At 36.2% G+C, this 12166-nt stretch overlaps 1 protein-coding gene across 1 annotated transcript in view; it reads left to right on the top strand.

Annotated features, from left to right (window-relative positions):
• Positions 1-12166, top strand: part of LOC150105711 (prolyl endopeptidase) — a 156013-nt gene that overhangs the window by 30452 nt on the left and 113395 nt on the right. The window lies entirely within an intron of this gene.

Here is a 12166-nt window from a genome sequence, read left to right as displayed (position 1 = left end):
CAAGACTTGATCAGAGCAGAGATGGTATACAATTAAAAGATGAGCACAACTTTCAATACAATATGAGACAATATACTTCCATCCATATTTTCCGATATGTATGAAAGCAATATAACAAAATCCTGTTGTTGTTGTTGTTATTATATTTTGTTATAGCAGCAATATACTGTATATTAATATACAGTATTAATATATTGTATATTGCTATTAATATATTGTATATTAATAGCTGAGCCATGTTGAACCAGTTGATGAGAAAACAACAGGCAATTACTTTCGGCAGTGGAGATACGTCCTGTCCGGACCACCAGTGGAGCACTACAGATTATATAGAATGAGCCAGGAATCAATTAATGAGAAATTTCTGAAGTCATGATGCTAAAAATGCTTGAAGTTAGAAAAGAAAATGCACCTTTTCCCTAGGCTATTTTAAAAATATCCCAAATTTCTTATACAAAAACCTTCCAGGAACCTTTACTATGAATTTGCTGTACCCATTCCCCAATCACCTGCATAAATCAATGCAAATAACACTACACTAATATTATTACTATTAAGAGAGACCTCCAGGGAGTCAGGGACTCATTGAGAGAGGCCACGTACTACTGTTAAGTTCTGAATTTAACTGAAAATTAATTAATTTAAGTTTCCTACAGACTTAACATGTGTTTGCAATTTTGAATATATATTGACATATCAGATGTGCTAAATTACTTGTGACTTACCAGAAATATTACTAAATTGAGGTTATTTATCCATAATTCATGTTGTAATATAAATATTGTGAATTGTTTGTGATTTAAGCTATGTTTCTTTTGTGTAAATGCTTGTAAATTTGCTGGGAGAAAAGTTAATCAGATTAGGTGCAGATGGCCCGAAGCTGAACACATGAAATAAGTACGCGTTCACCAAGAACGTCAAGCACGCAAATCCCCCCTCCCCTGTGCGCACACACTCAAATCAAAAAGCACGCTAGGGGAGAGTGTGGCGCTACGTACCGGGAGACATAGGGTGACTCACGCAAAGGAGGGGGGGGGAAGCAATGACGTAAAAAGAAAGGATGGCTCGCGATTTGAAAAGGGTAACAGTGCCTAAGAGGGGGCTTTTTGGTCGCTTTTCGTTTGGTTCTGGAACCTCCTTGTGGCACCTTCCTGCCCCATGTTTCGATGAGGTCATCGAGACAAAGACTGAAGGAGCATGCCGTGATGTTCATGAAAGCTTGCTGGTCAACGTTTAGTCCAGGTAGTTTCCGATTCCCCAGGAAATAGCTGAGCCATGTTGAACCAGTTGACGAGAAAACAATGGGCAATTACTTTCGGCGGTGGAGATATGTCCTGTCCGGACCACCAGTAGAACACTACATTTTACATATAAAATGAGCCAGGAATCAAGAAGAGAAAGTTCAGTCATGATGAATGAGATGGCCAAGAATAGTTTCCCAGTAAATGGTAATGTAAGGCCTTTAGAGAAAGTTAGATTTTGAAGTAGTGATAATATTTGAAAAGATTGAAGGAATTAGTGCAGAAGCATGTGGAGGTTACTTTGTGATTTGATAAGTGATTAATCCTTAGCATTGAAGTGAAGTGTATAAAAGTGCATGGTTGTTCATAGATAGAATTGCATACTTAAATTGATGTGTGTTGCATGCTATGAGAAATTTAGAAGGTTTTGATTATTATATTCATTCTTTGATATTCGTGAAATTATATGTCAGTGTCTATTTATAATGTGTAAATGTCTGAATTGAAATTAAATGCTCTTTTCTTTAAGTTAACTAGCGACTTGCCTGATTTTATATTTCTATTGCACCTTCTCATAAAATTCAAACCAAAGCGTGAGATAAATTGTTAGGGAGGCTACGACTGCAAAATAAGTTTAAGTGATTTAAGATAGTGTACTAAACTGAGTTCTGGTTCCTTGATTTTGCGCTATTCAATAATCTAGGATTCAGGGTGGTGCAGTATAATAGAAATTTTCCCTGAATCCGAAGAAGGAATCAGAACCAGTACTGAAACAAAAAGGGATCGGCATTGTCCATAGTAATTCCTTTGTCTTTAAAAACCACGTGCACCATTCTTAAGAGTGAATAATAGCCCTGAGTGAATCTTAAAACTGATAGAAAAATAGAGCATATTATTTAGATGAAACTAAGCTAGAGAGAAAGAGAGATTTGAAAGGAATTAAGAGTTATTCATAGAAATTAAGTAAAAGTAATTAAAGTAAATAACATATATTAAAAATAAACACGTATATACAAGGGCGTAAATATAAACATAAACTACACACACCAACTATAATTATTATTATTATTACGGGCAACTCCAATGATACTTAATATTACTTAATACAATAATACTTATTCTTGAATTCATTCACACTGCTTGCACACACAACATCTAATGGCAATCTGTTCCAATCATCCACCAACCTATGAGAGAAAAATCTACCACTTCTCCCCCCCCCTTTCTTAGTGGCATTCATTCTCATCTTCCAAGGATGCCCTCTTGTCTTTTCCCCACTTTCCTTAAAATGAAAAATTCCATCTGAAATCCTGTATGATCATGACCTTTCAGAAGTTTGTAAGTCTCAATCATATTACCCCTTTTCTTCCTGTTTGCTAGTGTCTGCAGTTTACAAATTCTCAATCTGTTTTCATAATTTGTATTCACAGTCCGGATGTCATTTTTAATACTCTCCTTTGCACTCTTTCTCCACTATATCAGAATCACAATGGAAACTAGTTCAAGTGAGATTTTATCAATACCTTGTAAAGAGGGAAAATGACATCCTTATCTTTACATGCAAAAGTTTGTTTCAGCATTGCAATTATCTTTGAGTTGTACTAGGGTGGTCTGAAAAGTTCTCAGCCTAACAATGAAAAAACAAATTTATAATTTCAAAATTATTTTTATTTTTCAACATAATCTCCTTTAAGACTAATACATTTATTCCAGCGATGCTCCAGTGCCATTATCCCTTCCCTGTAGTGGTTCTCGGTATTATCTGCGAAATACTCCTCTACAGCTGCAATCACCTTTTGATTCAAAGAAAAACACTGACCAGCAAGGAAGAGCTTTAGTTTTGGGAAGAGATAGAAGTCAAAGGGAGCCGAATCTAGGGAATTTGGATGTTCCAACAATTCATAGTTCAGATCCCTTGATTTTCCCATTGCCAAAATACCTTTGTGGGCAGGTGCATTGTCCTGATGAAAGATGATTTTTTTCTTCTACAAACCGGTTCTTTTCTCATAAATTTTTTCATCTAGTCTGGTTAAAAGATCAGAATAATATTGCTGGTTATTGTTTTACCCTTTTCAACATAATTAATTAACAAAATGCTGAACAAACAGCTTCTGTCCGCTTCTGTTTTGACTGCTGTTTGGATTCTGGTGTGTAATAGTGAATCCAAGTCTCATCCATAGTAATAAATCGATGCACAAAATCAGTTTTATTCTTGTTAAACGCTCCAAGCACTGTTCGGAGATTTTCATGTGAGTGTGTTTTTGATCTGCTGTGAGAAAGTGTGGCACCCATCTTGTGTAAAGCTTTTTCATTTGTAATTCTTATTCAAAATATATCCTAACGTTCTTTTGAAATGCCTATAGTCTCGGCAATTTCATGCACTTTGATTCGCTGGTAATCCAATACCAAATTGTGCATTTCATCAATGATTTCTGGTGTTACACTTTTTGGGCGTCCTTCACGTGGTTCATTTTCAAGTCTGGTACGGCCACGTTTAAACTCGGCAGCCCATTTCTTAATTGTTGAAAATGAAGGAGAAGAGTGCCCATAAACTTTTATGAACTTGTAATGAATTTCTTTTGGTGTTAAATCTTCTTTTACAAAGAATTTTATAACTGCATAATACCCAATTTTATCCATTTCAAGGGATACAGACAACACTTTTGCTTCAGACAGCTGTATAAAACAAACTACTTGATAGAATGACTTGAAATTTCACATGGATGCTTATGACAGATGTATCAACTTAGAAAAAAAAAAATCTTGCTGATAGTGTTGTTATCTATAGTCGAGGCCTAGAACTTTTCAGACCACCCTCGTATTTGCAATCTTTGCTACGTGGCCCCTGAACTTCAACTTCCTATCTACTAACACTCCATGATCCTTAGCCTGATCTGTTTCTTTTAGCATAATCCCACCAATATAATACGACATTGGATATCTAATCATGCCAAAGTGCATGACTTTGTATTTACTTACATTGAACTGACATCCATTTTCTCATACCCACAATTCCAGCCTATTCAAATCAGTCGGCAAGTACTGCATATCAGCAGCATTCTTGATTACCCTGCCTGTCTCTTTGCATCATCCTCAAATAGCTGTATATATCACCTCTCAAATCCCTCCCAATATCATTAATGTACAGATGGAATAACAGTTCACTAAGGACTGATCCTTGTTACATCACTAGTTAACTGAAATCTTGCACACTCACATCCCCCATATACCACTTTCTTGATATCGTCAGTCAGCCAGCCTCTTATCCATGCTAATATTTTATAATCCAATCCCATATTCTCCAATTTATACAACTGTCTTCCATGATGTATTCCGTCAGAAGTCTTAGCAAAATCCAAAAGTATCATGGTATATCCATTCCCCTTGTCTATCTCAGTGGTTGGTTACATTATTATAGAATGTAAGTTGCTCAAACATGACCTTCCCTTAGTAAACCCATGCTGTCCATTGCCAAGCAGAGATTTTCTGTCAACCAATTTCTGAAAGCCCTAGCCAACTTTTTCAAACTCTTCACCACCACCACTCCTGAGATACTAATTGGGCAATAGTTGGGTACATCAGTCTTTGCACCACCACCCTTTGCAATGTGATTACCATACATATTTTCCACTACTGTGGAATCTTCCCTGTTCTGAGACTCAAATTATATAGCCTGGTCAAAGGAATAGCCAGTTCAGCTGAACACTCTTTTAGCACCCGTGCTGATACTCAATCAGTTCCTATTGCTGAATTGTTATTCAGTTTGTGCAACAGCTCTAATACCTCCTTTTCATACACCTGAGTTTCTTCATTCAGTGAAGAAGTAACACTGAACTCAATATTGCATACACCAGGTTGATAGCTTTTAGCATAATGGGCACTCGTTAGTTGAACAACCTCTTGTATCTGTCACTCTCATACCATCTGCATTCAGAAGAGTTATTCTTTCATATTCATTCTTTCTTTTACTTGCACGATATCAATAGAATTCTTGTGGGTTGTCTTTAGCTTGCATAGTCAGATTCTTTTCATAATCAAACTTAGCTTTCTGTACAACATTTGTGACTCTTCTGGCCTGCTGCTTATAATATTTATAATGGACATCATCCATATGTATATGGTATTCCTTCCACATCATATGTTTCTTACAAATCTCTCTTGCTTAAGAAGATTATGCATCCATTTGACTTCTACCCTGTTTATTCTTTGAGCTCTTGAGACTCATTCTGATATTACATCATTTAAGTATTCTTAAATGCTTCCCATGCACTATTAATATTTTTCCATGTAATATGATTTTAACATATTACAAGCAGAAACAGCATATACAGTTTTTAAAGAAATGCCTTTCACATAATGTCATATCAAAAATTTTAGAATACAAGGAAATAAATCCATTCCTGGTAATAATGAAATTTGCTATTATGCATATATATATATATATATATATATATATATATATATATATTCATTTTTCTAAATTAACTGACTCAAACCCGAGAATTATAACACAATGACATTTATTTGAAAAAACGCAACATGTTTCGTCAAGAATGACTTCTTCAGGCGATAAGAACATAGAAAGATAATAAGACACTTAAATTAACATTGACACACTCCAAAGCTATACAATTATAAAGCCATAATATTCGACTGTAAATTACACAGTTATTATGAGCTTGAACTACAGTCCGAGTTAAAGTTCTATTGTTGTACACCTGTGCATGTGTGGAATCACGCGATCTCCAGTATCTAATAGTAGAGTTGAAAGAGTCAGCCAAATTATAGCTAAGATTATTATTCAAATGAAAAGGGTCTAAGGTGATTTCCCTTGACTCGACAATGCGGCGCTCTATTTCATCATGGCAGATGTGTAGGTTTGAAGTCAATGTCCAATTTATTTCATGTTGGTGGCCTTCGTTGTTCGTGTTTATTGAAAGCAGGACATGGCCCGACAGAGCAGTTGCTCTGGTTCTCTTATAAGCAATGTCTCTCTGATGCTCTTCGAGACATAGTAAGATAGATTTCTCTGTCTGCCCATAATAAGGCTTTCCGCATTCACAAGTGACCTTGTATACACCTGGGAATTGTAGAAGGTTGTGAGGTTGTTTATAGTTGTTGAAGCATGATATTATTTTTGGCAGAGTCGAGAAGCATGTTTTTATGTTAAACTTCTTTAGAATTCTGCTCAGCTTTTTGGATAGTGTGCTGATATATGGCAAGACGATATGACCTTTGGAGTCGTCCTGTGTCTCAATGTTGTTACGTTGACGGCGGGATAATCCCGCCGTCAACGTAACAACGTTGAGACTCCAAAGGTCATATCGTCTTGCCATATATCAGCACACTATCCAAAAAGCTGAGCAGAATTCTAAAGAAGTTTTTTCAAATAAATGTCATTGTGTTATAATTCTCGGGTTTGAGTCAGTTAATTTAGAAAAATGAACATATCCCAACCCCGAGTTAATAGTACGTTTCATATATATATATATATATACAGGGTGTTCGGGATAAATTTGACATATTTATAATTAATTATATTTTTCCATAAGTTACATGTATTAACACACACTTCTCTTCATTTAAAAGTTTGGACCCTTCTTCATTCATATACAAGATGTCAGAAAGGATGGATAGCTGGAACCCACCTGAATCATGGAAGAGAAAAACTTGTATCATGATGATTCGTGCCCGCCATCAAAATAAGGATATTACGACTGCTGCCCAATGCTCCCTGAATACAGTAAAAACAATCAGGCATGAACTAGAGACTTGCAATGGTGACTACGAGGATGTAGCAAGAAGAAAGATCCCTAGCAGACGATCTGATTGCGTTCGTACAGCAGAATTCCTCGCAAATCTGCAGGAACAGGTGTTGAAGAACCCTGGCATTGGAATTCGGGCTTTGTTCGTGGAGTTGCTAACTGTAGTCAAGCCCTGGATAACAAGGGTAGCCAATGGTAGGCCGTATGTATGGCAGCAGGATTCGACCCCTTGCCACACCTCTGGGAAAAGTCAAAAATGGTTGTCTGAAAATTTCTACGACTTCACCAGTCCAAATGTTTGGCATCCAAACTCCCCAGACCTTAACCCCATGGATTATTTTGTATGGGGCGCAGTTGAAAAAGACACCAATCGCACTTCCAGTAATACAAAAGCCCAGTTAATGGATAAAATTAAAACAGTTTTTGCGGCCCTTCCCAGGGAGACTGTAGCATCAGCTTGGTCCAGGTTCTGAAGCAGAATTGAAGCTGTGATCGATGCTAATGGTGGTTATTTTGAGTAAATCTTGTTGATAGTATTGTAATTAACTCTGCCTGTAATGTTTTTTGTCAATTCATTAAATTTAATAGATACAAAGAAGATTTTCTTTTTCTTTACGAAACTGTCAAATTTATCCCGAACACCCTGTATATATATATATATATATATATATATATATATATATATCACTCATAAAACAAGCACATAGATATGTTAAAACATAAAATAACTATATCCATACGAATAAAAATTGGCTAAAATATCTTTTATTTCCCAAAGAATAACAAAATTTCTCCAAGAAATTACAATTGTTAACTAGCACTGGTTCTTACATAATAAAGAAATTTCATAATAAAAAAATGGAAAAATTTAATTAATTCATCAATACAAGCACATCCTACCTTCCTCCCACCATCTGCACTTAAAAAGGGTAAACATAATGCCTTTAGCTTGTTTATAAATTTATCTAACCGTACACTTTCTCCAGATGAAATAATTTAGATTTTACTATTCCCCAAAGAATACAGAAATAATGTATTCTTTTCCTAGAAAAGAATACATTATTAAAGCCCAAACTAAACTCGAAAATGATCCAAACAAAGACATAGTTTTAAAATGATAAACAATATCATCATCATCATCATCAAATTCCTGCCATGTACCCTCAAGGGGTGTACAGGATATGACAGTACTACATGAAAAATTACATCATTACTAACTTCCTATCTACAATTTTCCTCCAAATCAGTCTGTTACTTGTCAAAACTCCAACATTATCAGATCTTATATTTCTATCGTCTAAGGCACTTTGTACCGTATCAATCCACCTATATCTTGGTCTTTCTCTGGGTCGTTTTCCTGCCAACCTGGCAGAGAACACTTGTTTTGCTAATCTTTCCTCTCCCATTCTATTTAAGTGACCATACCATCTGAGATTAGCTCTGCTAACGCATTCCTGGATGCTGACAATGTCAAGTTCTTTCCTAATATCCTCATTTTTAATATGATATTGCCATTGATGCCATCTGTTCACGCCTCTAATCTTTCTCAGGACTCTCATATCTGCAGTCTCTAGTCTTTGGTCAAGTGTTTTACTTCTGGCCCAGCTCTCAGATCCATAAGTTAAAATTGTTTTGAACACTGTCTTGTATACAGCTAATTTAGTGTTCCGACTAATTTCTTTCTTATTCCATATGAATTTATTCAATTGACTTCCCGCCATACCAGCTTTGCTGATTCTGTTGTCTATTTCTATATTTAGTTTACCATCTTCAGTAAAAATTGTGCCTAAGTAGCTGAAATGTTTTACTTGTTCCACAGGTTCTCCATTCACAACACAGTTGACATTTTCAATGATTCTGCCTATTTTCATTGTCTTTGTCTTTTTATTACTGACCTTCATACCATATCTATTACAACAGCCATTCAATTTAGTCAGAGAATCTTGCAGACTTATAGCGGATTTATTTAGAAGTATAACATCGTCTGCATAAAGCAAAGAGCTGACATTAACATCTCCAGTTTTGATATCAGGTTTAATACCACATTCCTTCACAATGTGATCCATATAGATAATGAATAACAGAGGGGATAATGTACATCCTTGTCTCACACCAGATTTAACATTAAACCATCTTCCTGTACTTCCTTCAATTCTAACTGCTGACTCACAACTCAAATAAAGACTAAGTATTGCTTGATATAATGCCCCATTGACACCATATACCTGCAGCGTATTGAATAGCTTCTCTCTTGGCACCTTGTCATATGCCTTTTCCAAATCGACAAAACTTAAATACAGATCTTTGTTATATTCCCATGCTTTCTCGACTATTTGCCGTAAAGTGAAGATCTGATCCTGACAGCCTCTATTTGGCCTGAATCCAGCTTGTTCTTCACCAAGCTTTTCTTCCACAATTCTTCTCAACCGTTTCTCAAGTATACTTGCATAGATCTTGCCAGGGACACTCAGTAGGGAAATACCTCTGTAATTCTCACATTCAGTTTTATTTCCCTTTTTATATATGGGTACTATGAGAGCTCTACTCCAATCATCGGGAATTCGTCCCTCTGTCCAGGCTTTCTGAACTATGCAGTGCAGCCACTGTAAGACTCTTATACCACCATACTTCAGCATTTCTGGTCGAATATCATCTACTCCTGCTGCCTTTCCACATTTCAAGCCTTTGATGGCTTTTTCTGCTTCAAGTATGGATATGTATTCCTGACTGCATGCCTGGTCAGTGTTTTTTATCACTGTGCTGTCATCACTGCTTGTTTCATTTAGCAGTTTTTCAAAGTAATTACTCCATACTTCAAGAATATCTTTTTCTCCTGTTTTCATTTCACCTTTATCATCTCTAATTCCTTTTACAGCACTCTTTCCTCCATTCCTAAGCTTCTTCAACAACCTCCAGAATATTTTGCCACCTTCTTGATATTTATTTTCTATATTCTTGCCAAAGTCCTCCCATGACTTTTGTTTAGCTAGTTTTACTATAAATAAACATTTACTATAAAATAGTTTTACTATAGATAAACAATATCATAAATAATAAAAAATTAATCCTATACAAAATTTCCTATCACAAAAGCTGATAACTGAGAGGAGACCTCCACATAGCCTTTAAAGGAACGCGGAGAACCGACCAGGGCTTCTGACCTAATGTCCAATCCTCACCTTCTTGTGGTGCACCCTGTTGGGTATTTACCTGGATACTGAACGAACGAGGATGGGCTGGCAATTGGGGATTTAGCCGACCAAATTGTATTCCTATTGGTTAAGTCAAAATACAAAATGATGGTACAACATGACAAAATGTAATGCCAGCTGGGGCGTCGCCCGGTTAAACAAGGCCCCCGTTGTTTTCACCAGGGAACCAGGGTGAACAGCGAAAAGTCAGCTACTGGAACAAATCTGAAACCACACCCCAACTCAACATGACCAGAGTTAAAGATCGGTACTGTCAACATAAGAAGCCTGAATGGCAAACAAATGGGAGCTAGCAAACGAATTAGATAAGTACCAGATCGACATAAAAGGGGTGACTGAAACAAAAAAGCCAAAAACTAGTGATCTTTCTGAGCAATAAATACAAAATGTTATATTCAGGCAATGACAATCAAGGAAAAGGAGTAGCCATAGTATTCAACACAAAATACAAGTCTCATCTTCTTTAATGGCAGGCAGTGTCAAGTAGAGTGATTTGGGCAAATATCAGAATGGGGAACTGGACAATGAGCCTTATTTGTGCCTATGGTCCCACATAAGGTTCTACTAAGGTAGAAGTGGAGGAATTTTTTGAGGCTCTAGAGAAAGCTACTGACACAATGAAAAATGAAAAGTTGGTTCTTGTTGGGAATCTAAATAGCAGAGTAGAAAGTGATTGTCAGACATACAAAAATGTTTTGGGAAAATTTGGAGAAAAGAGCAAAGCTAATAATAATGGCAATTACCTGTTGGATTTCTGCTCAGGACATGGACGGGTTATTACTAACACCATGTTCTAACATAAAAATGTGCACAAATTCACATGGAGAGAAGAGCCAAGGAATAAGAAAAGTCTCATTGACTATGTTATTGTTGATAGTGATGTTTTCTCCCTGGTGTCCTGCACCAGGGTCTACAGAGGATTTGAAATTGGAAGTGATCACTATTTAGTCTTGAGCAGGATAAAATTGAATTTCATATTGAAAAGAATGACATGTAAGAACGTTTTAAAGCGAATAAAAGTTGAGCAGCTCTCAGATGTGAACTGTAGACTAAAATTACCCAAAGATTATTGAAGGAAAAATGAAAGAGTTTGAGAACAGGAACCAAACCTTGGCGACTCAGTGGCAAGCCTTGAAGAAAACCCTGATTGATTCAGCTAGAGAGGCATGTGGTGAAGTTGTGTGCAAGGATAGAAAAATCAGAACTCCATGGTGGACACAGGAAGTTAAAGAGGCAGTGAAGGAAAAGAAGAAATCATATCAAACGTTCCTGGCAAATAAGTCAGCTTTTGCTCTTAGAGAATACAGAGACAAATGTAAGAAAGCTAAACACTGTATAAAACTAACCAAACAAAAGTCATGGGAGGACTTTGGCAAGAACATAGAAAATAAATATCAAGAAGGTGGCAAAATATTCTGTAGGTTGTTGAAGAAGCTTAGCAATGGAGGAAAGAGTGCTATAAAAGGAGTCAAAGATGATAAAGGTGACATGAAAACTGGAGAAAAAGATATCTTTGAAGTATGGAGTAATTACTTTGAAAATTTGCTAAATGAAACAAGCAGTGATGGCAGCACAGTGATAAAAAACACTGACCAAGCATGCAGTCAGGAATACATATCCATACTTGAAGTAGAAAAAGCCTTCAAAGGCTTGAAATGTGGAAAGGCAGCAGAAGTAGATGATATTCGACCAGAAATGCTGAAGTATCGTGGTATAAAAGTTTTAAGTTTTGTCGATTTGGAAAAGACATATGACAAGGTGCCAAGAGAGAAGCTATTCAATACGCTATTTATTGTTCAATTATTCTTATTATTCAGTTATTATTCAATAATAAATCCGCTACAAGTCTTCAGGATTCTCTGACTAAATTGAATAACTGTTGTGATAGATATGGTATGAAGGTCAGCAATAAAAAAGACAAAGACAATGAAAATAGGTAGAATCATTG

The sequence above is a fragment of the Typopeltis vanoorti genome, chromosome 6 (assembly GCF_054136105.1).
Source record: "Typopeltis vanoorti isolate ZY-2024b chromosome 6, IOZ_Tvanoo_1.0, whole genome shotgun sequence".
NCBI classification, from domain to species: domain Eukaryota; kingdom Metazoa; phylum Arthropoda; class Arachnida; order Uropygi; family Thelyphonidae; genus Typopeltis; species Typopeltis vanoorti.
Note: the sequence above shows the minus strand (reverse complement) of the source record. Positions and strands in the feature narration are given on the sequence as shown.